This window comes from Perna viridis, chromosome 6 (genome assembly GCF_037379345.1).
Source record: "Perna viridis isolate PV_CMFRI_1.1 ecotype Kerala chromosome 6, ASM3737934v1, whole genome shotgun sequence".
Taxonomy (NCBI): Eukaryota; Metazoa; Mollusca; class Bivalvia; order Mytilida; family Mytilidae; genus Perna; species Perna viridis.
In genome coordinates, this window is record NC_142450.1 from 1841761 (window position 1) to 1869644 (window position 27884).

A 27884-nucleotide genomic window follows, 5' to 3' on the forward strand; every position below is an offset into this window, starting at 1 on the left:
GAGAGCCCAGAATTTTACCAAGCTAACCTATAGCTACATAAAGTAAATGTCCAATTATTATTAACATGACATAGCAAGTTAATTCTACACATCCATGCAAGTACACCTTCAAGGAAGAATATGTATATGACATGTCCTATGGTTGTGGCATGTCATATTGTGTAATGCTATTTTTCTTTTAAAATTTAAATTAGACCGGTAAAATCAATCCAGCAATGAAATTTTAAAAAAGAAACATGCAAAAAAGTTTGAATAGAAGCAATGTGAAGTGTAAACTAGTGGATACCCGACATAAATTAGATTTGTTCCTTTTCAGTTCATCTTGATTGGCTATAAACAAACTAAAAAGGTAACAGTTTCAGTCAATATTTTATTTGTTGTCATTAAACAAAATAACATTCCATATACATTTTTAATTGATTTTTAATTGCTATTCGATAAATTCATCACAAAATGCAGGGAAAAAAGAAACAATGCTTTTGTTTTGAAAAGAATGAAAGTTAAAGGAGCAAAAAAATAATTATATCTTCTCTTCGTTATTTTTTGCCCTTTTTTATGATTCTTTCTTTTTTCTTTTTTTTTTGTTAAAGTTTTCACATGAATGAAAATACACTCTTTCATTGGCGATGAATGCCACCCAGGAAAAACCACGCTAAAAAATAATTAGATTTTTAAAAAAAGCGATGGAAACCTGTGACTCGAGGTAATGCCGACACCGCCTCCAGAGTAGGCGTTCAAGTCCTACGCCTTGGAAAAAAAAATAACAGAAATATAACAATAACTTCAACAACAATAACAATAACAATAATTATAACTTCACACACATTTACAAATCTTGTTCCATTTCACCTTTTGCTCAATTTTTTTTTTAAAAAACCTGTCCAAAATTTAATTTGCAGTCACATCCATAACTATTTCAACGTAGTATTATCCCACACTGTAATCATATACTTACATGGAACCAATTTCAGCCCAAGAAAATAATTCCCATGATCAATATAAGATTTTCATAACTAGACACTTTTTATCAATTTGAATGTTCCCACAAATTTTACTTGCTTGAACTCCCTGTTTATTAATCATAAAACATTAATGATATGATGGAGATTTAAACATCTTTCAAGGCTGAAAGGAGTCCTTCAAATCTTCAGCTCATTTGAAGACTATTGAAGCTCATTATTGAGCTTGAGCTAAACAATTGCCAGAAATTATTTAGACAAGATCATATTGAGCTGAATAATTGCCAGAAACATATTTAGACTAGACCTTATTCAGCTGAATAATTGTCAGAAAAATATTTAGACTAGGTCTTGCTGAGTTATTGATCTTATTGAGCTGAGTAAGTGCCAGAAACATAGACTAGGTCTTGTTGAGCTTAATGATTGCTAGAAACATATTTACAGGTTACAAAGATGTATTCAATGATATAAAAGAATTATATTTTTGTGTAGTGTTCAGAAACAGTAGGAAAGTTCCTTGCATGAACTAGAAACATAAGGTATTTTGATACTAAAGGATCAATAACCAAAAAATAATGTAAAAAATATCTTTTTTCCTTCTTTTCTCTTCTATTTCTATTGCTTTACTTTTCTGAACTTTTGAATTCATTTGTCTTTTATCTTATTCCAGTGTCTTAATTCTGATCACAAATTAACTCGTTCTTTTACCACCAAGTTCATGCTCCAGTCGCCACTTGTTGACCTGCAGCTTCTGTCTATTGCTTTTGACCTGCAGTTTATTTCATTTCACCGCTTTTTGACCCACAGCGTGTTTTTCCTGTAATTGACTGAAAAAAAAATAAAAAGAAATAAAACAGACAAGGAAGAATATGAATATTTACAGTTATAATCAACAAATAATAAACTAGTGAAGGCATCAAAAAAGGGCAATAGCTTAATAGATTTGCATGAAAAATTAACCACAAAATTTTGATTAAGGTTTATTAAGTTTTATTAAGTTTTGGAGATATATATTGGCCAATCAAAAACTAATACAGCCTCTGGCAGCCTTCTTGTTAAATCAAGTTTAACAAAAATCATCTAAGTTGTCCCTTTTATTATTTCTGCCAAGTATGGTCTCCATTGGCTAAAAGAACGCAAAGATATATCGTTTTTCAGTGACTTTCAGTGGCCACAGCCACCCGATGAGCCACTCAAGCCACACAAAAAGTGGACCTTTGTACAAAGCATTCAGGTCATTAACCCTATCAAGTTTGGCACATGTGATTTCTGAGGAGTTGATCTTTGAAAATTGGCCAATCAGAAGCTTAAATAGTCTCTGGGGACCATCCTGTTTAATCAAGAGGAACCAAAAGTGGATCCTGCATATATCCTATTTGCCAAGTTGGTCAAGGGGTTTTCATGTAATTTAGCAAAATGTGAAAAGTTGACAACAGATGCAATAATGAAATAATCCTTTGAGCTACATGAGCTTAAAAGCATGTATGACCTCTTTCATTGTACATTAGTATACATACCTTCTGAAGATGTGACTATGTATACTGGAGCTATCTTTTGTGATCTTTCCCCAAGGACAGACATCCACTGATTACCCCCGCCAAATATAGATCTGCCAAAGTCCTCACAAGAAATCTCCCCAGATTTCTTGCAAGAAGTCTCCCTCTCATTCAGGGTTAAGTGCATGTGAATTAGTAAGGGGTTAAATGTGAGTTACATTAGTTTTATGAGTATTTTTTAGTACTTGTTAGGGTTGTTAGGGTTGAATGATATTATGGAAGACAAATTTGAATGGATTTTGAATATTTACTTCCCTCCCAAAAAATCCCCAAAAAGAAAAAAATTAGATCAAGAACCAGTTTCTGAATGTCCTGGGCTTCAGCTGGAAGTTTTGCTGTTCTGAGTAAAGCTGTTCTGAAATCACAAAAAGTTTATCATAGAGAAAAGCATATTAGAAAAGGTACATCTGCTATAAGTATTCAGTTGCTTAGAAATTTATGTATATAATAACTAGAGATGTCAAGGAATACTCGAGTATTCAAGTATTGCTCGATAGGTCCGAGAATCAAGCAGCAATTTAGCTACCAGGGTACTCTTATAAAAAATCACTCGTTCATGCATTTCCCCATCCTTGCTACAGCTATAAGTATTCAAGAGCTTTGAAATTTAATTCCTATCTAAAGTCAAGTTTGTTCCATTAATAAAATTTCTCAAATATGTGAGCTGCCATTTTACCTCAATCAATCAACGTGATTTCAGAGGAAATGTATTCAAAAGGTTGTAAAATGTAGAGAAACTCAGATGGAAAGATTCAAACAATGGAGCAATAAAGGTGGTGCATTTGTTTTTGGCAGATGCACTAGATTCTTGGACAGGGTTAATGGTGATATATGATTACCTTCAAACTTATTAAATTTATTACTTACCTTACCAATTTGGAAGGACTACATCACCTCTGTAATTCCTGCTGGGTACCTATAGCAGTGAGGCTACTGCCTGTTTGTGTATACAAGCCCTTCACAAAACTGAAAGAGCACAAAACAAAGAGCTAATTTTTCATTGCCCTTGAATAATTTGCATTTGACAAAGAGTATTTTTAACTAGAAATATGTGAGTGAGCTCACAAAAAGAATAATGTTAGACATTTGTTTGATTATCTTTGGCTTCATCCAACAATAATTATATTCCTTCATGCCTTTCTGCATATGAGACCCAGCCTTCATATAAAAATATCCCTTGAGAAGTTCAGGTGGAGTTAGGCCTGAGGTTTTACCCTTGATTTGGATTATCTCCCTTTGGAGAAATCTGAGAGTTATGACTTTCCTGCACCATGAAGTTTAATAGTCATCAATCATGAACTTCTGAATCAATACAGTGTATCCATCTGCACCATGAAAATCGATTTGTTCAACTTGTCTTAGAAAAGCTGAGGATGCTTTCCCTATCAGTGCATGTGGTCCATGCTCTCAGTTTTTAGTGGAGTCTGTGTTGCTCATTTACTTTCGTTCCTTTATATAAATTTTGGTTATTTTATGTTTGTTGTGGGTGGTTTTTTTTGCCATGCCTGAGTTTTGCCCTTGCCCTTTCAATTTCCGCTCGAATCTAGGTCCTTGGATTACCTTTCATGCTCATCTACATGTGATACCCAACCTTCCTCCCTTGATTGGTTTAGTTATGCTTACAAGACATGTGGACAGACGGACGGATGGACAGACAGAGCGATTTGTATACACCCCCTTTAAACTTTGTTTGTGGGTGTATAAAAATATACAAACCCAGCCTGAATAGTATTGTGTATTATTTTCAGTGTCTTTCAATTTAAAATAGCAGAAAAATATACCTAGGTGATACATCTTTGAGCCAATCCATATTCTGCAAATAAATGCTCCATAAAAATCAAATGCTGTGGAACATTGTTCAATTTTATTTTTATCAAGGCAGAATTCATTTTTAAAACAACAACTGTACCTTCCATAAACTGGGAAATACTTCCAAATACATGTTCCAAAATGATACATGTATGTACTGTTCAGTGTTGACCTTTACATAAACAGCCTTTAGTTCTTTACCTGTAAAAATTACACAATCAAATAATTCAAGCTGACAAAATTACACCTCATAAAATAATACATTGCTGGAAAATTCATGATCCCTATCAAATCTTAATGTTTAAAACTGTCATCTGGTAAATGGGCAGATCTTTGGGTGTTTTCAGGCTGTTATTTGACCATTCTTTGTACAAAATAAACAAAATTCTAAGAGCAATGGCACTGTACATTGTAAAAACTGTGACCGAAAAAAAGGGTTCAAAACACACAGTAACACAGACAAGGGTAAAACAGTATACCTCACTCTCCTTTTGAGCAGGGGTATAAGGAGGTAGTAACACCTCTGGAACCCCCATTGGAACCGCCACTATGGTATTGTTAATATAAAAATATCTACACGTCCTGGATATTAAAAAAAACTATCATTATAAACACTATCAATAAAAGAACAGAGTAAAAGTAGAAACCTTCTACTAGGTTGAACTCTTCTTCATACAATACATTCTGTTTACTGTTTCTTGACCTTCAGTAAACATCCATTGGTTCTGGTGACCTGTAAAACATACACAATATCTAAATAAAGTACATAATTTTGGTTATATACAGTGGATTCTGCTTAATTGCATAGCCTATTTGCCAGTCAAAATTATGCAAATAACCGGGCTATTCTTATAACCGAAATAAAGATTTTACCGGAAGTGTGAGTTCAGGTAAGACGATGATACTGTGGATCAACCAGGGATATCACTGTTCAACATTTCTGATCTGGTATTTAATTGTTATAGACCTTCTCATTGTATTGTTCTTTTATCAATAAATAATAATATATATTGTGTTTGTCTTGTTTATTGACCTTCTTCACGTTATGTGTATTTATAAGTAAAACCACGTGTTTCTCATCTATAGTCAAGTAATTTCCTGACCTTTCTACGAAAGAAAATCCCATATTTCATATTTCAGCCAGGATTCAGTGTAATATTCATCAATGTTTGCAGTTTGTGGGCTTTTGAAATGGTCTGTGTGTTTTTATTCCTCTGTTCATTGTACACTGATAGTTGTGTATTATACGCGTCATTGACCTCGATATATTCCTATGAAGCGTGGATAGTATGGGGCACCTTAGGGTAGTTGAATTTCATTAGACATTGTACTGAATGAATGACTTTTAATTTTCGTATGATATTTATGCCTAGTAACCCAAGCTCACTCAAAACTGCTCAGCTCATTAAATAAAATTAAATTTACATTGATAATCATCTGTAGTCGGAAGAATTTAAATAGGGACAAAAAATACCCCAAGCTGAACCTCAAGCCGCATCATAAGGTGATGTTCGGCATGTCGTCAGAAGTCATTGTTCACCTAGGTGCTTGTTTATTTTAATGTAATTAGAAATCATTTATACTGTCTTTTATGTCAATTATTTTTTTAATCCATTATTAACACCTCCTGATTGATGATAATCTAGTTTTTACAACAATAAATATGATTGACATATTTATGACCCGAAGGCTTAAAACAGAATTTGGGAAAACCTGTCTTTACCTGGACGAGGCAAAATTCTCTATGCAATAAACCGAAATGCACCTCCAAGGCCTATGCAAATAAGCGATTTTTTACCTAATAGAATAATAGGAAATGGTTTTGTGCAGGAGAAAATTATGCTAATAACCGAAATATGCAATAAAGCGATATGCGATTAAGTGGAGTCGACTGAATAATAAGCCTAGGATGACAAATATAACAGATTGTTACATTACAATTGCATTTGGTAGCAATGTACTGGATTTAATTCTGCAACCAGAATTTAAATCTTTGTATCAATTTCTGTCTAAACTTCTTCAATGGCTTTCTAAACAAAGATCATAGATTTTTTTAAACCATTAGTTCTTGTCCAACCTCCTAATGTTAAATCTGACTTGGAAGGATTCATGAAAATAAAATGCTTTCTACTGGATACTTATTGTAAACAGACTGGTAGACACCAATTTCCTTGTTAGGCTTGTATAAATGAAGGATTACTTACGTCTTGACCAATGTAAAGTATCTGTAATCGTGTTGCTCCTGCTTTGTGATATATTGACCAGTATCCTCTGGAGGCCTTGTTGAGAGGTTATATCACATTGAGCAGGGTACCTTGGTATGTAGTCAAGCTTTACCACATACAAAAGGACAGTATCACTGAAATCTGTGGACCATAATTTCAGTGAAGATAGCCAATCATTTGAGGTATTGTGTCGGCAGAAATCCTTCCTTGCTTTACTCAGGCAACACGATTTTCCCCCTCAAGCACAACATGGAAGATATAGCCTGCAGCAAATCAAAGTGAAGTGTTAGTGTATTTTTTTTGTTTTTGATGGCAATAGCTCACATGGCCTATGGCTAGGTGAGCTAAAAAACTCAGGAAACTTTACCTAGGTTTCACATTCCATCCAAACAAATGCAAACCTAGCTGTAAACAGTTAAGTAGATAAACAATTAAGTTAATAATAATAATAACAAATAATAATAACAAATAATAACTCCTGATGTTTAATCTATACATAAGTGGAACAACTCATGCTGAATTACATACATACTGACTTTGAAATTATTTACATGAATTTCTAACTTTAAGCTGACAAATGTGAAAGGTGGCTATTGGCCTTAATTGACATATTACAATTGAATTATGATTAAATGTGAAATCACTGAGCACATATATTATTAAAACAAGTACTGTACCTTCCATAAACTGGGAAATACTTAAAATACATGTACCAAAATGATACATGTATGTACTGTTTAGTGTTGACCTTCTCATAAACAGCCTTTGTTCTTAACCTGTAAAAAAGTACATACAACTGTCCTTACACAAACACTTTTTTTTCAAAACAAGAGGCTCCCAGTAGCTTGAATGGCTCACCTGTTTTTTCTTGTCTTTCAAGGGCAATAAATTTAACAAAGAGTTGTCCAACAATTTTGATTCAAGAAGACTTTTGGTTGGACTATAGAAATAATTTTGCTAAACCTAACTGTTTTGGAGATATATGCAAAAAACTACTGTCTGACCCCTTTGTTCTATTTTTAGTAACAGCGGCCATGTTTTTCGAAATATCAAAAATCCCCACATCAGTTCTATGCAGGAAACCCAAAGGAACATTCATACCAACTTCAATAGTGACAGAGGAGAAGATTTTTGAAAGAGTTACATTAAAAACAAAAACAAAAACAAAAAAAAACATCAAAAAAGGGCAATAGCATGGCTTCACACATTACAATGAAGAAGTGACCACAGATAGATCTCATCATGCTGAACACAGTCAGAATTTGGCTAAACCTAACGGTTTTGGAGATACATGCGAAAAAACTATTTTCTGACCCCTATGTTCTATTTTTTAGTAACGACGGCCATGTTTTTTTAGACAAATCAAAAATCCCAACACTCAGTTCTATGCAGGATACCCGAAGGAACTGTCATATCAACTCTGGTTCCAATTGGTCTAATAGTGTCAGAGAAGAAGATTTTTTAAATAAATAACATAAAAAATAGCAAAAAAGGTTTATAAAGGGCAATAACTCCAAGATGGGTTAATGGATTACAATGAAAATTTGACTACAGATAGATCTCATCATGCTGAACAGTTATACCCTGTCAGAATTTAGCTAAACATAACAGTTTTGGAGATATATGCGAAAAACTACTGTCTGACTGTTCTATTTTTAGTAATGGCGACCATGTTTTACAACACATCAAAAATCCCCACAACAGTTCTATGCAAGATATCCCAAGGAACATTCATATCAAGGTCGGTTCCAACTGGTCAAGTAGTGTAAGAGGAGAAGACTTTTTTGGAAAAATTGTTAACGACGATGACAGAAGACGACGACCACGGACGCCAAGTGATGGCAATAGCTCACATGGCCTTCAGCCAGTTGAGCTAAAAAAACAAATAAATCAAGCCAACAAATTACACCTTATAAAATAATACATTCATTGCTAGAACATGGGTTTATTTATGTTTAGGACTTACCTCAAATAAATATGACGTACATGGGCAGGTCTTGGAGGGGTCCCATTTTCCCATTGATGCTCAAATTTTGCACAATTGCACAAAATGAACAAAATATTTGAAAGAAGGGGGTCCACCATTGCAGTATTATTGATATAAATATCTACACTTCCTTGATTTCAAAAAAACTTTTATCATTATAGACACTATCAAAAAAGGAAAATAGGTAAAGTAGAAACCTTCTGCTAGGTTGAACTGTTCTCCATACAATAAATTCTGTTTACTGTTTCTTGACCTTCAGTAAACATCCATTGGTTCCGGTGACCTCTGAAATATACACAATACCTAAGTAAAGTATACTTTTTTGGTTGTATAAATTACAACTAGGATTATAAGCAAAACAGATTGTTACATTACAGTTGCATTTGGCAGCCAAACTGCTGTCTATGGCTTTCTAAACCATGATCATGGTTTTTTTTAACCATTAGTTGTCCAACCTCCTTATTTTAAGATAGCCAATCATTTGAGACATTATTTCTGCAGAAATCCTTCCTTGCTTTACTCTGGCAACACAATTTCCCCCCTCAAGCACAACATGGAAGATATAGCCTGCAGCAAATTAAAGTGAAGTGGAAGTGCACTTTTGTTTGTTTGCTTCACTGAATGACAACTCAGAAGTGCTATAGAAAATTTATTTTTTAATATAAACTTTAATCTTAATTACCGTCTTCCTTTGACAATTATTAAAACAAAAACTTGCTTTATGAGGAGAAAAAATCAAAATAAGATTTGACAACATAACCAAATGTAAGTACAATATCACATACAATATGTACTCACATTTTACAGAACACTTCTAAGACTAATGTTAACTGATCCAATGTGGTGACATGCTATGAATCTTCCTCATTTGTCTTTTTATCTGTATTTTCTATTTTTCTTTTTGTACATTTATCATCATCATCAGTTAACAATGTTTATTCTATTGTCTTAGTTCTGATCACAAATTAACTTGGTTTTTGACCTCCAAGTTCATGCTCCAGTAGCCACTATTTGACCGGAGGCTTCTTGCCACTGCTTTTTGGTTTATTTCATTTCAACCATTTTTGACCTACAGATTTCTTCCTTTTTTCCTCTTTTTTGGGGCTCTTTTGTCCCTTTCTCATCATCAGATTAACTTGTCAATTCTAATGTCACAATTCTGATCATAAAATAACTTGGTTTCTGGCTCACAAGTCCTGCTCAAGTGACCACTTTTTGACATACAGTTTATTTCATTCCACCATTTTTCACCAAGGCTTATCTCTACTGCTTTTGACCAGCAGTTTATTTAATTTCACCTCCTCTTGACCAATGGTGGCTTTTCTTTTAATTGACTGAAAACAATAAAATAGGCAAGAATAAATGGGAATACATCCTGTTGCATGCAGTAAATAATTAACCAGAATTAACTGCGTTTCATATTAAGTGAAACAAGCATTCTGACAGTATTGCTGATGCAACACAGTGTCCCCTTTCGGCCTTTGAACTCATTGCCTTTGTGAGATTTTTTTTACATACATGTATGTGAACTAAAATGGATGGCGTTATTTTTTAACAATCAAGAGAAAATAACTCTTGAACAGCAAAAGCAAATTCCATCAAAATCAAACCTGAGCTTCATTTTACAGTAATAACATTTTTGCATTACAGAAAGCTGCATAAAGACATTCTCTTTCTATCATCTGGAAAGTTGAAAAAAACTTTGTTATTATGAATTAAAGGGCAAATAACTCTAGAATGACAGCAGCAATTTGCATCAAAATGATGAAACATAAAATTTTATGTAATTTTCTATGTCAAAGGGCCACAAGTTCCATATAAACCATTTTACGCAATGATATTTAAATTTAATTTGTAACTTGTCAAGATAAGACTAGCTAACAAATATGAAATCAATTGGATGAGGCATTACAAAGAAAAGTCTGGAAAACATAAACTTTAATGAAATTTTCTATGTCCAAGGGACACAACTTCTGTAAAAATCATTCAACCGTAACATCATTCGAACTTAACTTGTCATGATAAGACTATATACCAAATATGAAATCAATTGGATAAGGCATTACAAAAAAAAACCAAGTGTGAGTGATGGACTGACAGACTGACGGACAGACATAGTGCAAATTTAAGTTCCCTTAGGCATTTGCCGAAAGGGGACAAAAAAACATTTCTCTTTCATCAGTTAGCGAAAGAGTAATCAAGGGAACCAAGGTTATAGCGGTAATCAAAAGAATGTAATCCAGGGACAAAGACCAGACATGGAAAACAGACATACACAACAAAGAACACAAAGTAACTAAATTCATACATACAAAGTAACAAAAGCAAATGAGCAAATCGTAATCCACTTAAAACTGGGAGCATGGACCAGGTGCACCGGTAGGGTAAGCGTCCCCTGCTTTTCTAGAAACATCCGCAGTGATGAAAATAAAAAGATGAAATAAGTGTAGTTCAGAAATATAAAAGGGGGCATCCCCATAGGATCCACCTAATTTTCTGATTACTACAGGTCTGGGTGTTAAAAGAATAGGCCTGCAGCAGCGCTAAGCTTGTCGTAAAAGGCGACTAAATAGTGCTCAGAACCCTAGCCGGGGGCTAGGGCGCTCTGCCCACAGAGCAACTGGGATGTGTGCCCCAGGTGGTGGAATGGGGTACCCCTGGCATGTTACATGCTGGGGTTGTCAGGCTATAATACGAAAAACCTGACCGCAAACCATAGTGGTGCACCGTGTTGGGAAAGATGCCTTGTTCCTCGCACGTTAAAGAACCCTAATGTCGCGTTCTCCCGGAGTAGGTACCATAGGGCTCAGCCACAGGAGGCTAAATTGCCCGACCCTACCCACCTCTCCCTATTTCCAGTGGCAATCAAAATTTGTCAACCCCATTGTCCTTGTGTCCCATCCCTTTTTCATTTCATCATCATTTCACGTTCATTTTATCATCCATTTCATGTTCATCGTCTGAATATAGCTGAAATATTGCTGCTCGGATGTTAAACCCCAACAAACAAACAAAGAAACAGATTATTAGAAGAAAAAGTGGGAGGTAAAAGCAATGATGTAAAGCCAATTAAGATTTATTTTTAGAATAAAAACATAGATAGATCTGATCATGTTGAAACTTTCACCAAGGCCCGATTTTCAAAAAACCTTACAGTTTTAAACATGTGCGAAAAATGTCTGCCATTTTAAGAAATGATGGCCATATTTTTTGTGGGATCATACATCTCCATATAGTTCTATGCAGAATTCCTTCAGGAACATCCATACTAAGTTTGGTTCTAATTGGTAAGTTGTGTCAGGAGATTATTTCAATTTAATAACATCAAAATAGAGAAAAAAAACGTTAAAAAAGGCTCCAACATGGCTTAACAGATTTACATGAAAATTTTACAAGATAGATATCATCATAGTAAAAGTGTTAAGCCTGATGAGATCTATGTCAAAATTTTGATAAGCCTAACGATTTTGGAGATATAATCCTTTGGGCTAAGTGAGCTAAAAGCGTATCTGATCTGTTTCTTTATAAAATAATATACATACCTTCTGATGATTTGACTTTACACAAACTGGAGCTATCTTTTGTGATCTTTCCCGAAGGACAGACATCCACTGATTACCCCCGCCAAAGATAGATATGCCAAAGGCCTCACAAGAAATCCCCCCAGATTTCTTGCAAGAAGTCTCCCTCTCATTCAGGAGTTAGTAAGGGGTTAAATGTGAGTTACATTAGTTTTATGAGTATTTTTTAGTACTTGTTAGATTGTTAGGGTTGAATGATATTATGGAAGACAAATTTGAATGGATTTTGAATATTTACTTCCCTCCCAAAAAATCCCCAAAAAGAAAAAATTAGATCAAGAACCAGTTTCCGAATGTCCTGGGCTTCAGCTGGAAGTTTTGCTGTTCTGAGTAAAGCTGTTCTGAAATTACAAAAAGTTTATCATTGTGATAAGCCAATAAGAACAGATATATGAAGTTTCTTATGTATACAATGTATGTAATTTCAGGAGTCAATCTTAGAAATTTTCAAAAGATCACTTGTATTTGCTTAGTATTGCAAAACAGCAACATGTCCCTAGTGTTGATGTCACCCAAATTCCATAACTCTTGCAAAATTTGTTAAAATTCTATTGAGTTCAAATATGTCTCAGTGGATTAAATAATGTTACACTGAATTTTCATCAACATCATTCAACTGAGGAGACCATGCTTACTATATAAACCAAATATTATTGAAATCAAAGATATTATAAAAATTAGCCGGGAAGTGACAGACTTTCAAGACTATTATCTGAATATAATAGCATTAAAACCTATGATTTTTCAACACTGTATACTTCTATTCCCCATACTCAATTAAAGCATGACTTAAAAACATTATACATCGTTGTTTTTCCAAAAACGATGGTACACCTAGATACAAATATATAGTTCTTGGTAGAGATTTCTCGTACTTTGTAAGAAATAATTCCAAATCATCTTCCCAATATACAGAGGAAGATGTTTACAAAATGCTGGAATTTTTAATCAACAACATATTTGTCCAGTGTGGTGGACGTGTTTTTCAACAAACGGTCAGCATTCCAATGGGAACAAAATGTGCTCCTTTACTGGCTCTGATCCGAAATATGTTTAGCAAGATTGAAGTCATCACTACAGAAGTTTTATAGTCATCATCATGAACTCATGAATTGTTATGGTGTATCCATCTGCACCATGAAAACTGATTTCTTCAAGGGGTCAAAGTTTTCCTTTCCTCGTTTGTCTACCCCAGACTTGACTTTTTATGAGCAACTTGGCGGGAGTTTCTATAAAAACAGAGGACATTTACCCTACCAGTGCACCTGGTCCATGCTCCCAGTTTTTAGTGGTCTGAGTTGCTCATTTGCTTTTGTTACTTTGTAAGTATGATTTTAGTTACTGGTGAATTTGGTCACAAAATGGCAGCAATTTTAAAAATAGCCACCTAAAAAACATTTCAATGTTGCCAGTCTACTCAGAATATCAAAATTATTTTATTAATGGCGCTCATCTTCAATATTCTTCTATGGTGGAGGAAATAATAACAAAATAGCAAAAATAGTATTTTGACCCCAATGTTCTATTTTTAGTAATGATGGATATGTTTTTTGACTGAATAAAATGTTTTGTGTAGGATACCCTAAAAAACAATTACGCAAAATTTCATTAAATTTTGTCGTATTGTTTCAGGAGAAGATTTTTAAAGTTGTACTCATGAAATACGACAAAAAATCTGTTTCACAGGCCATTACTCCTACATCATCCAACAAATCATTTTGAAAATTTTGGCATAGGTCCGTCTGATGGGGAATAATATGTAGCTCATCAAAATTTTGTACAATTCATTATTTTTTTTAATTATTTGCAGAAAAATTTTTTGATCCCTATGTTCTACTTTTAGTAACAGGGGTATGCTTTTCCCTGTGTCGAAACAAAATACCCTAAGAAACATTCATATAAAGTTTTATCTGATTCTGAATAGTAGTTTCAAATAACAAGAGGATCCCAGGAGCCTTAATTGCTCACCTGGTTGAATTTTGTCTTTCAAGGGCAGTAAATTTAAGAATTTCTATCATAGTTTTCAAGATGATAGCTGAAAACTGTAAAAAAAAACCTGCCATTTTTCTCTTTTCAAGGGCAATAACTCTAACAAGGAATCATCAGACAAATTTTATCCTTCAAGACTTTTTTAGTCCTAATAATATGAATCATTTCAGATATTAGAAGAATTTGGCTAAACCTAACGGTTTTGGAGATATATCCAAAAAACTATTGTCTGACCCCTGTTCTATTTTTTGTAACGGCAGCCATGTTTTTCAACAGATCAAAAATCCCCACATCAGTTCTATACCCTAGGGAACATTCAACCAAGTTTGGTTCCACTTGGTCAAGTAGTGTCAGAGGAGAAGATTTTTGAAAGAAATAACATAAAAAATAGCACAAAATGTTTATAAAGGGCAATAACTACAACATGGCTTATCGGATTAAAGTGAAAATTTGACCACAGATAGATCTTAAAATGCTGAACACTTTAACCCAGTCAGAATTTAGCTAAACCTAACAATTTTGGAGATATATGTGAAAAAACTGCTGTCTGACTGTTCTATTTTAAGTAATGGCGGCCATGTTCTTCAACAAATCAAAAATCCCCACATCAGTTCTATGCAGGATACCTCAAGGAACATTCATACCAAGTTTGGTTCAAATTGGTCAAGTAGTGTCAGAGGATAAAAGTTTTGAAAAATTGTTAATAACGACGGAGACGGACACCATGATGGCAATAGCTCACTTGGTCTTCGGCCAGGTGAGCTAAAAATGTCAAAAAAAGGGCAATAACTCACACATCAGTAGACATATTTTCATGAGAATAACCACTCAGATAGCTCTCATCATGCTGAATACTTTTATCCTGTCAGAGTTTGGCTTAACATAACGGTTTCGAAGATATATGCGAAAAACTGCTGTCTGACCCCTATCTTCTATTTTATTTATGGCAGCCATGTTTTTCACCAGAGTCTAAATCAAAGCAAAAACTTTGTGCAGGATACCCTACGGAACAATCGTTTCAAGTGTCATCCAAATCCATTCAGTTGTTTCAGATGATAAGACGTTTGAGAAATTGTTAACAATGACAATGACGATGGACGCCAAGTGAAGGCAAGAGATCACATGGCCTACTAATTTATTACTTACCTGACCAATAAGGAAGGACTGCATCACCTCTGTAATCACTGCTGGGTACCTATAGCAGTGAGGCTACTGCCTGTATATATACTGTATACAAGCCCTTCACAAAACTGTAAGATGCAAAAAAACAAAAAGCTTTAATATTTCAGTGTCCTTGAATAAAAAAAAAAACTCAGGAAACTTTAAGCAGACAAAATGTGAAAGATGGGTAGTGGCCTTAATTGACATATTACAATTGAATTGAATTGTATTTTCCGGACTATAAGTCGATATATTATTATAGATTATTGATCAGTGCTGCTTTCCATTTTGAATGAATACCATGATAAATAATAAAAACTTTGAAACCATAAAAATATATAAAATATTAACAAACACTAGATGATACGTTTTTTAACTGGAAAGACATTATTGAGTGTTCCGGAGTTATCCGTCCTTTGATATGCAAATTTGTACCCATTTACGGTATGTCGTAACACATAAGTAACATCGCTAGAATATATGCTGTTAAAAACAAACCGCTCAACTCGGATCACAGCTAACACCTACAATAAACATGTACATGTCTGACCCTTGATTTACCTGCCGAATTCGACTTTTTTTCGTTGATTTTGGTCAAAATGAGGCAATTCGACTTGTACTCCACATTGACTTATAGTCCGGAAAATATGGTATATTATTAAAACAAGAACTGTACCTTCCATAAACTGGGAAATACTTCCAAATACATTTTCCAAAATGATACATGTATGTACTGTTTCGTGTTGACCTTCACATTAACAGCCTTTAGTTCTAAACCTGTAAAAAAAATACATACAATTGTTCTTACACAAACATCATTTTTCATAAAAACAAATAAATCTAGCCAACAATAACATTTTATCAAATAATACATTCATTGCTAGAAAATTCTTATGGGCAGGTCTTGGAGGGGGGCCCATTTGCCCATTTATACCCAAATTTTGCAGTATTATAAATATAAAAAAAAATTCCACTTCCTTGATTTTAATCAACTTTTATCATTATAAACACCATAAAAAAAGGAAAATAGGAAAAGTAGAAACCTTCTACTAGGTTGAACTGTTCTTCAAACAATAACTTCTGTTTACTGTTTCTTGACCTTCAGTAAACATCCATTGGTTCTGGTGACCTGTAAAATATACACAAAACCTAAATAAAGTACACACTTTTATATCAATTAAGCTTAGGATTATAAGTAAAACTGATTCTTACATTACAATTACAATTACAATTGTTAGCAATGTACTGGATTTAATTCTTTGTATCAATTTCTGTCAAAACTGCTGTCTATGGCTTTCTAAAAAGGGATCATAGTTTTTGTTTTAACTATTAGTTCTTGTCCAACTTCCTTATTTTGAATCTGACTAGGAAGGATTCATGAAAATAAAATACTCTCTACTTGATACTTGTTGTGAACAGACTGGGAGACACCAATTTCCTTGTTAGGTTTGTATAAATTTAAGATTACTTACGTATTGACCAATGTAAAGAATCTGTAATCGTGTTGCTCCTGCTTTGTGATATATTGACCAGTATCCTCAGGGGGCCATGTTGAGAGGTTATTTCACATTGAGCAGGGTACCTTGGTATGTAGTCAAGACTTACTACATACAAAAGGGCAGTATCACTGAAATCTGTGGACCATAATTTCAGTGAAGATAGCCAATTATTTGAGGCATTGTTTCCGCAGAAATCCTTCCTTGCTTTACTCTGGCAACACGATTTTCCCCCTCAAGCACAACATGAAAGATATAGCCTGCAGCAAAGGTAAATGAAGTTTAAGTGCATATTTTTGTATTAATTACTTTCATTGAATGATCACTCAGAAGTGATATAGAATGCTGATTGATTTTTAATTTGAATACATGTCTGTCAAGCTAAATTATACTTTAATCTTGAAAAAAAATTAAAAAGCAGAGGACGCTTACCCTACCAGTGCACCTGGTCCATGCTCCCAGTTTTTAGTGGAGTCCAAGTTGCTCATTTGCTTTTGTTGCTTTGTATGTATGGTTTTGGTTACTTTATGTTCTTTGTTGTGTATGTTTTCCATGTCTGGTCTTTGTCCCTGGATTACATTCTTTCGATTACCACTATAATATTGGTTCCCTTGATTACTCTTATATCTAATAATTATTTTATCACTGGCGGCATAACCGTAAGATTAAGAACAATATCACATACAATACTCACATTAAACCGTATTTTGGTGTGTATTGTGCGCACTTTTTTTACCAGGAAACTAACTTCAGAACACAGGGTGTGTATAATACACCCATACATCGTTTCAACACATTTTTACAGACCTTAGATCAGTCCAAAATTAACGACCTCGAGGGAGTCAATATTGAATCAGAGACCACTTACGAGCTGCAAAAGCATATTTATGGATTTTTCATGAGTTTTTCATTGACTTGTTACCTTTGTAAGCATTGATTGTCAATAAAATCTTCTTGAACAAAATCTGGTTTTGATTTATTTCCTCCTCAAAGAACATGGCAGATTATGTTTACAACCGCCATACTTTTATTTTTGTGTATCGATTAACAATATAATATGTATATAATTATGTCTTTACGATGTATACGACTATTCCCGACTTGTGGACCAACATTTTGTCAACATTTATTTCCATTTGGAGCGGGTGACTATTTGGAACATGCAAGGTTTTCCATCCGATATCAACGATAATTTAGAAAATCTCGAAAGTCAAAAGGGAATTTCTCATTATGACCCTGCCATAAATTTTCTTTACCCGGGATACAAATGAAAATCATCCTTATGTAACCTACCAACAAAATGAAACACCCTGTAAATTTTGGAAACACTGTTGTGTTTGTCTGCTGGGGATTCCATTTTCATTTGAGTTACCTCTTTTTTCTGCACCCAAATCCGAACATCGATTAGAGAGACTTCGAAATTATACCTGCTCTTACAGGAGGTAATTCTGCAAAAACAGGATAAAATATGCCTGCATCCCCAGCTCCATAATAGGGAATACAACTTGTTAACGATTTGAAATAAGTAATTAAAATACACACAAGTTTTAACAATTTAATTACTAAATAACAAAATCTTCGGCACATTGCTCATAGAGCCCTAAAATATTTCCATTGGACAAAGTAGTCGGTTAAAAAAATATACTGTTATTAACGCATAGTATTGAACTCTACTTCATAGTTATTGGATATTCTACTTTTTGAAAATATTGACTTTCTTTTTTCATTGAACTAATATCAAAATCCTTATCCAGTGTAAATACTATAATTTTTTAACACAAACCCTTTATGTATCCCCGACACACATCAGAGAAAATTCTGCATCTCATTATCACGCTTGGCCGAGCTATCAACACACATGCCCTATTTGATGACCGTCTGCATTGTTCACTCAGACCCCTTAATTGATTGTAGTAAAAACAGTCCTTTTTCTAGAATTAGCAATTTTCAGAAATTGATTACTCTCAATAGAAACCTTTCAAAGGTAATCAAAACGTATGTCCAAGACAATTTCAGCTATTGTCTACGTTACGTATTTCTTACTCAAACAGTAAATGAATACACATAAACACTGACAAAACAGATAAATACAGAAGTAACAAAAACAATATTCTTTAATGAAATAAATACACAAAACAGACGAAATGGTCCCTTCTATTTAAAAATAAAATAAAGCCAGTAATGTTCGTGGTTCTATACATACATCGGTAAAAAAGTTTAAAAAAGTTTTTTACATCAACTTTTAAAGGAAAACAACCCTGCGCATTATACACAAATGCGCACTATACACACCAAAATACCGTAAAACATATCTAAGACTAATGTTACCTGATCCAATGTTGTGACATGCTGTATATCTTCATCTGTGTCTTCATCTGTTTCTTCATCTGTGTCTTCATCTGTGACTTCATCTGTTTCTTCTGGCTGTATCATAAAACTTTGGTGTTATGCTCAGGAAAACAAAATCATTTTTACAAAGTACAAGTTCGAAGTATATAATTCTACCTACAAATCATGCAGGGAACCAAGCAAGTAGTCCTGCTGAAGCTTTCAGTCCCTTTATAAAACCAAATAAAGGCGGCTAATGAAAGAAACACTACAAAGTACCAGAAACTTGTAGATAGTTGCATGCAGCAGGATGGAGTCCATGGTGACTTGAAATAGAAGTTGTATAAAGAGGCTTTGCAGGGCAGTCATTGTGGAGGTTGGTATTGGTAGGGACTGATTATAGAAATGTGCAGAGAGACATCCCAATGGACTTGGAGGAAGAAAGAAAATGTGTGGGAAAGTGCAGTGTACTGATGAACAGTTATAGTAAAAAGAAAGTGCAGTGTACAAGTGAACAGTTATAGTAAAGAGAAAATATGTGAGAGAGTGCAGTGTAATTGTGAACAGTTATGGTAAAATGAAAATGGAAAAAAACACTCAGTAACTTAAGAACATAATAGCAATTACACCAGGAGAATCAGAATCATGTAGGCCATCCAGTTCCAGGTTCAGACTGGTCACCTGAGCAGGCGCACCTCTGGATGTTGTGGAATATCACTGAACAGCCAAGGAAGAAGGACGCCATCTGGTGATGGAATAGGATTAGCATCCATAAGTAGTTATAAAGTTAGAGGAAGACAATAAATGATTCACGTTTACTAGTGTAACACAATATTTTGACAGAACTCTATAGATCCCAGGGTTTTTTTCCTGGATTTTGAATGCTTTAGTCACTTTAGCGTGAGAAAATGAGGCCCATTTTAATGGTATATTTTTAAAGTAGTATTTGACATAAGATATTTCAGTATCATCTGTTATTTACAGCACTGTGTAAAGACATTAAATAAAACTTAAATGTACATTACATATGAGTAAAGCACATTATTTTTTTTACTATCATGTAAGCATGTTTTCCAGACAATCCAAATAGCAAATATACCTGAGACACCCTTTAAGAATCATCAAAAATAGAAATCATTTTAGGACACTCTTACACTTAATCGGGGACTATATATGTGATGAGACTATTCACTACACTGCTCCATCGGATCAAATTGATACAGATCAAATTAATATAGCCTAGCTGGCCGAGTGGTCTAGGGCGCTGGACTTTGTGCAGGTGGTGTTGCCATAGATGTCACAGCGGTATATATATAGCAAGATTTCAACTGTGCTTTTGGGATCCAGAGCGAGTTATATGACAATTTCACAGTTATATTCAGTATTGGTCTCTGAGGAGTTTGATATTGCCAAAATGTAACTACAAAATGGAGTAACACCTGAGTACTCGTCATTATTGTCATTATGAAATCTTTCGTCAATGACAGTAATGACGAGTGCTAGAAAAATCACTGAATCTTTTAAACTACGTTTTCAGCAGTTTAAGTAGTACATGTATTAAATTTAGCAGAAATATAAAAAAATTAAGACCAGTCACAAATTACCTGCATATCTATACATGGATATTTATATGTATTAAAAAGAATTATTTTTAAGTGTTGTTTATCTTCAATACTTAAAGCTATATATCTAATAGACGACAAATCACAAATTTAGGACTTTTCCCCTATAATTTCAACCCAAAATAAATAGAAGAAATTGAGGCACAACATGCAAGCAAATGTCAGACATCATTGACGAACAACGGGATTTGCAGCCAGATGACTAGTATTGTAAGGAAAATCTTATGGCTACTTCCGAAGAATGTTCATGTTGCTGGTAAAAAAAAATAATAGAACATTTCGTGCAATTGTAAGCTTGACAAGTCATCATGTTTTGGTGATTAGATAAATATGATCGTAGAAATATTCACGGAATATTCTTTGTTTATACATTATTTGCAGTACTTGTATAAGTACCAAACCAACTTAGAGACGTCACGAGCCAATCGGAATCTATTGGTAAAAATCAATAAACTCTGGCTATGGTCTTCCTTCAGATAGGAGAGTTCTGCAAGATGGCTATCCACTTATATTTCAAAGATCTCAAACTCTGCATAGCCTTGAGCATTTTATAAAAGTGCATTTTGTATTTAAGGTTATTTATTTTTGTTTACGTGGGTATGATTTATCATAAGAGTCTAATTTAATGCAAAGGTGGTCTTTCCCTTCAAGTTTTGAGAACTTTAGGTTTGTGTGAAATGATCCGTAAAAATCAGCTTTAAGGTTTCTGAGAATTCCAACCAAATCGGAGCATTTTAAATTTTTGGCAGAAAAAATCAGTTGCCATGGCAACTGGCAACATATCTTTCCATTTTTTTGCATAAATTGTTCAGCATGCAAAACACTACCTTTGTACCAAATTTCTGGTTCCTAACCAAATATTTTTTCAAAATAATGCAATGTCCTATATTTCATACATGTGAACCTACCATTGGTAGGAAAATCTACCACACCATAAACTAAGTGCCCAAATTGTCAAATTCATGTTTTTCCTAATTATTGCACTTGATCCTAATAATTGTTTTGTAATTAGAGATTATCCCCGTACTAGTGAATTTCTATGATTTGGTTTGTCTAGGTTCACTTACAAATTCACAAGTTCAATACGTAAGTACATATACTTTTAAAGTTTGTAATAAATCAATAGACCATGACTACAGGGGCATATACATGAAAATGATATGGAATTTTAATTTTTTTTTGTGATGCTAATGCAACTTCACAAAATACCATTGACCTGGCATGAGGAGTTAACCGACCTAATCAAAAAACTTAACATTAAAATTTTAACATGAAATTTCAACGTCAATAAAACATCAAAAAGATATGCAACTGTAATGTAGTGATAATGCAACTGCATACCAAATACAATTGATCTAGCAAAAGTTATACAGTGATTCATGTTTAACTGACTTAAAATGTATGAGAAATCTTACCCTAAAATTTTTACAAAGACTCTGACTGGGGCATAAAAATTGATTACAAGAGACATATTGTGATGTAATGACACTAACACTAAAAAACCATACTTTAGTCCATAAGTGATACAAAAATTCCTAATTTAAGAAAATCAATAGACAAATAATGGTACCTGTATGTATATATTCTACCTAAAGAATTTGTGAAATTCTGAATTAATTAATTTGAGATAAATACTGTAATCTGATTGGTTAAAATAATTTTGTTATATCTCAATGGATAAAAAAATATTGACACGCCCCTATTCAGTTAAATTCAGAGCTACTTTTAACATGTTTAAAGATAAAAATATGTTTTAAAATTAATTTAAAAATTTAAAATAACAAATTTTCCATGTGCATATTTTGTTTATTGCACTTCCTGCAATAAACAATATGTACATGGAAAATTTACGTTATTTTTCAATAGACAAATTTTTTATCATAGGCAATTCTCAAATAGCTCTGAGTTATCCAGCAACATTGTCCATTTCGTATAACCTAACTAAAAATTTCTGACATCAGTCTAGATACTTCATGGAGCGAAATGAAAATAAATAGTATTACCCTGATATCGTCATCCCAAAGTTTGCACAGATCCAGTCTGTCCGGTATGACAAGAAGCATCATTATTGTTTGTTGTGTGATATAAAAATTATTTGTAATTAAGTTTCACTTACTGGCACAAATCCACCTAGGTGCAGTTCCCCCGTCTTCTCAATGTGGTTCAGCTATAAATTAAAAGAAGAAAATGGATACATATGTCATAAAAAGCCAGGAAATCTGATGCTACAATATACCAGATAAAAACATTATTTGTATACATACAATGTATGTACTTGGCTTAACATGTACTTAATTACAAATCTAATGTCTTATGTTATAAAATCACTTGCACTTGCTTTAAAAACCTGCTAATCCCATGTCTTTCTTAGGAAAACATTGTCACAGTTATTACAATCTTGATTCTATCATCCCCATCTGCATACATGTATTTATATTGCCTAGCAGTTTGATATTGATGTAATGATATAAAAAAATATTTCAGAGGTTTATTACCAAAATGAATAGATGGACAAATCTATATGGTAATTTCTTATACCCCTAACTTAGAAGGGTACTAAAAAATAATATATGTAGTTAATAAACTGTTATATAATAACTGACAAAACAAGCTTAGCAGCATTGTTACTAACCTTGACCTGCTGGTATCCACACCAGTGTTTCCACAGTGTCAGAACCACTGTGTAAGAATTGCATCAACCTATCATAAAAAATAGAACTTCATTACCTTTTAATTGAGAACAGCAGAAATGTGATCCTTTCGAAAACAAAAATAAAACAAGTGTGCATGTATATATGTATATTAAACAGCTGATAGAGAATATGAATTGATTTATATTTATGTATCAATAAATATCAACAAACCTTTTTATGAAAGGGTCTACTCTTTCAGCAATTATGATGATTTGCTGTCTTTGGAACCATGGGATGCAATTCTGTAGCTGTCTTTCCCCAGGAATCAGACTGAATCTTCTCCCGCCAAAGACCTCACAAGAAATCCCCCCAGATTATCTTGCAAGTAGGCTCACCACCCCATTCAAGGTTAGTGGTTTTAGTAGTATTAGTTGAATGAGAATGGACGAGTGTTTTGAAATGAAGAATTCAGTCAGAGGGTCCTGTAACCTATGGGAACTTGGCTTCTGAAGCTTGCTGTTCTGAGTACAGCTGCCATTTTCTGAAATAAATAAATCATCTTGTAATTTTGGAAAACCATTCAATAACATGATTGTTGGGGTTCAAAGCCCGAGCAGCAATATTTCAGCCATATTCAGGTGATCATTCAACAACATGTATTAATTATAAATGAAATGATGCAAATTCAAATGTTACCTTAAATATATATATATTTTTGAAAAATAAAAATTGAGCACATTTTAAAATAGACTTAGCATTTTATCATTTGTATTGAAGCCTCATTTACTCACAAGTTCAGTTTAACTTTGGTACAATCAGGCGTTGAAGTACAACTTCAGTATAATTAGGAGTTGAAGTACAACTTTTACACAATCTATCATACAGTACATTGTATAATAGTTCCTTTGTCATTAAGATCATTGCATTAGGCGAGTTATTCTTTTAATTTTCAAAAATTCTCCGGTACATTTTATATTTTAAGGTCAAAAATTCTAATAGGGAGAAAAACAACCTCAACTCAATGAATATCTTAATTAGTATAATCATATGGATATTTTTTTCAATTATAAGCTTTTTTCTAAAATTACAAGATTTTAAATTATACACATTAGAAGCAGCTTAAAAGTGCTAATTGCTACATTTAGCCTTTTCACAGCCAATAACTCAAATTTGGAGTTGCCACACAAGTTGGACTCAATAATGAATACAAATGTATTTCAAGGGCTTAAGCTGAAAAAGCATTTGTCACATTTTATTTTCCAGAATCTTATATATTTATTGATAAAAGTTGCTTCATCAGCATACTAATGACACAGTTTAAGTACATACCCTGATACATTTGGTGACAATCCACTGAGTAGTTAGAAATGAAAATAATTTAAAGTAAGGTTAACTACAACAGATGATGACAATACATGTACATTTAGCTCAGGTGGACTGTAAGCTGAAAAATGCAACAGTGAATACTTTACCTGACGTATAAGCTTCTTTGACCATAAGATAATGGCTGACCTACAGGAGGGTAGGCTGACCCTTTCTATTGTACATGGTGGACTGCAGGGGCTTCCACCTCACACCACTCAGAATGTACCTTTAAAACAAAAAAAACTTTTTCAATTTACAAGGTGTAAAAATCAGTATGATGAATGCACTGCTGTGTGAAGTGAGCTCCACAGACTGAAAACATATGTTTGTGAACATGTACATCTGACAGCACAATTTGTGGAACCAACAAAAATAGAATAAAATACACACATGTAGCCATCCACACATACATGTACCGGTACATGTAGTAGTATTTGTTCATGTTTACTCCTAATGTACATGTATGTTTTTGTAATGTACTATGCCATGACAATTTAATGAAAATGTGTGTCAGCAAATAAAATATTCAATATTAAATACAATAATTTCATGCTTATTTTCTATGACATACCACAAATCTATGGCAAGTTCACAATTATGTGTGCATGTGTGTATGTGGTGGGAGCTATGCTCGAAAAGTCTTGATAATAAACAATTTGTATCATATTATAAATTGGAAAGAAAACTGGAGTGCCCCCTTTTGGGCATTTTCAGGTTATATATCATACAAGGATTTTTATAGTCTACTGTAAAAATCCTTGGTACATACATGTACATGTATAAATGTATACATTTACATAAAGTAGGGTCTACTAAAATTTCAAGTACATATGTAGTTAGGGAATTTATATTAATACACACTCCCTGATGAAGTCAAGAAATTTCATATCACCAAATACCCAGTAAAAATTTGTTTTATTAAGCTATTGAGCCATGAAATAAATATGATCTTACTTTATGCTAGTGACAAAAAAAAAAAAAATTAACCACTTGGAAGGAGTGATTTAAATTTCTGTGAGCGATAGCTCACCAATTAAAATTTTCAAAGTTATCTACATACATGCATTTCATGGGAGAAACCGGCTCTCCTGAAGCAAATTTCTTTTTGTTTTTAATGATTAAAAAATAAATGTTACAGTTTCCAAACTTTCAACTTTACATTATACATTATCCTGTATTTTGAGTGCCATAGCCAGGCCAAAGCAATGTGGAAGCCTTTCATAGCACAGAAAAGGGGGAATGACTTCTCGAAATTGAAATTTTAACTTACTAAATAACCAATACTCACAGTGACATCGCCTTAAAACAAATCATTTATAAATATAAACAAACAAGTGACAGAAATTTTAACTTAATAAATAACCAATACTCACAGTGACATCGCCTTAAAACAAATCATTTATAAATATAAACAAACAAGTGACAGATAAAATCACTTACCTTTGAAGCCAAGTGACAGCGCTGTAAATTTCTTTTTTATACAACATGTTTCCTACTCCTTAAACTACTACTGCCTTGTACGATAGGAGACGGCCAACTGACATAATAGCGGGAAATCTGTAGATAGAAATTACAGGAGCCAATAGAATTGCAACACTGCTAGTGCGGTCCAATAAGAATTAAGATTATTTGAAATAAGGCCCGACATACACCGAAAATGACCGAATTAAGACGATAGGTTCAGTTGTTTTCCTACGGAAACTGATACGAATTCGTGGCCTGGAGATAAATTAAATATTGCCCGAAATCAGGTCATAAAAAATCCAACTCAACATAACCCCCAACAGGCAAAAATGACCTGCAGATAGTAGCCTGACGGACGTATAGCTTTTCCGAAAATTTTGGGTGTTTTTTACTTTTCCGATTTTTGTTTTTTTTTGTTTTTTTTTTTTGTTTTTGTGAAAATTATTTGCAGGTGAGATACATGTATTGGCAATACGAATTTTTATAGAAATTCCATTTATCTTTTCATCAAGATGTTACGAAATGGTTGAATATTACATATACTATAACACATATTACCAATGGCAGCATTTATTAGTACATACAAAGTAAACAACTATATCATTAACCACAAAAAATAGACGGGATATTTTGACATCCGAATCTATTTACTGATTAATTACGTTTCATCACCGTCACCGTAACATTATTAGTTTATTTATCTGGTCGCCAATTTGAACAGTCTACGAGTAGAAATACGTCCTCCAAAAATCATGTTTAAATTTGAAAAAAATAGACACGTTAATTTAATAAAATAACTTTGAATCATAACAAGTTATATACCATGCATCATTGTTTTTGTTTATTTAAATGCAAATAAATAGCTATTTAACTCCTTCACATCACCAGACTTTGCGAACTGATCGCGCGACAATGTCTAGATGCAGATCTATGAATAAATATCCAGAATAGTAGTTGATATATTATTTTCAATGGTCACATAGAAAAATAAACACTATATAGATACTAAGAAACATTTATTTACTCAAATAATTCAAAATTACGTGCTCTCTACCACTCTTTGTGTAGTAGGACCGTTTTGAAATGTTAAGTCAATGGACTTGTGTGCCTAAGTCTAAAGTACACTCTAAAAATGACCAAAATCCCGAGTCAAAATGGGGATGATACCCTCATAAAATAACCGTGTTAAAATGATACGTGTTACTTTTGGTCCGAAAAGCCAAGCGATTTCAGGAAGTAAACTTAGTGAGTATTGTACGCATGCATACATGCCTTTAAAATTTTTTAACGGGAGGCTTTAAAACTACTTTATTTAAATGAAAAACCCCGTGCAGGTCCGGGTGTTCAAAGAATAGGCCTGCAGCAGCTCTAAGCTTGTCGTAAAAGGCGACTAAATATTGTTCAGAACCCTAGCCGGGGGCTAGGGCGCTCTGTCCACAGAGCAACTGGGATGTGTGCCCCAGGCCGTGGAATGGGGTACCCCTGGCGTGTTACATGCTGGGGTTGTCACGGAAAACCTGACCGCAAACCATAGTGGTGCACCGTGTTGGGAAAGATGCCACGTTCCTTGCACGTTAAAGAACCCTACTGTGGTGTTCTCCCGGAGTAGGAACCATAGGGCTCCACCACAGGAGGCTCAATTGCCCGACCCTACCCACCTCTCCCTATTTCCAGTGGTAATCAAAATTTGTCGACCCCATTGTCCTTGT

The 27884-nt window shown here is 33.8% G+C and overlaps 1 long non-coding RNA gene across 1 annotated transcript; it reads right to left on the reverse strand.

The window, feature by feature from the left end:
* Window positions 1–352: 352 nt before the first annotated feature.
* On the reverse strand, window positions 353–26273 carry LOC148613185 (uncharacterized). Its single transcript, XR_015923284.1, has 20 exons — window positions 26152–26273; window positions 24819–24937; window positions 23578–23887; window positions 23346–23413; window positions 22830–22880; window positions 19092–19187; window positions 16740–17023; window positions 16311–16396; window positions 15944–16044; window positions 15253–15356; window positions 12079–12458; window positions 9335–9870; window positions 8734–8821; window positions 7227–7325; window positions 6529–6812; window positions 4972–5057; window positions 4425–4525; window positions 3383–3481; window positions 2477–2870; window positions 353–1786 (listed from the first exon to the last, which is right to left on the reverse strand). It is a non-coding gene; the product is annotated as an uncharacterized LOC148613185 (long non-coding RNA).
* Window positions 26274–27884: the final 1611 nt, after the last annotated feature.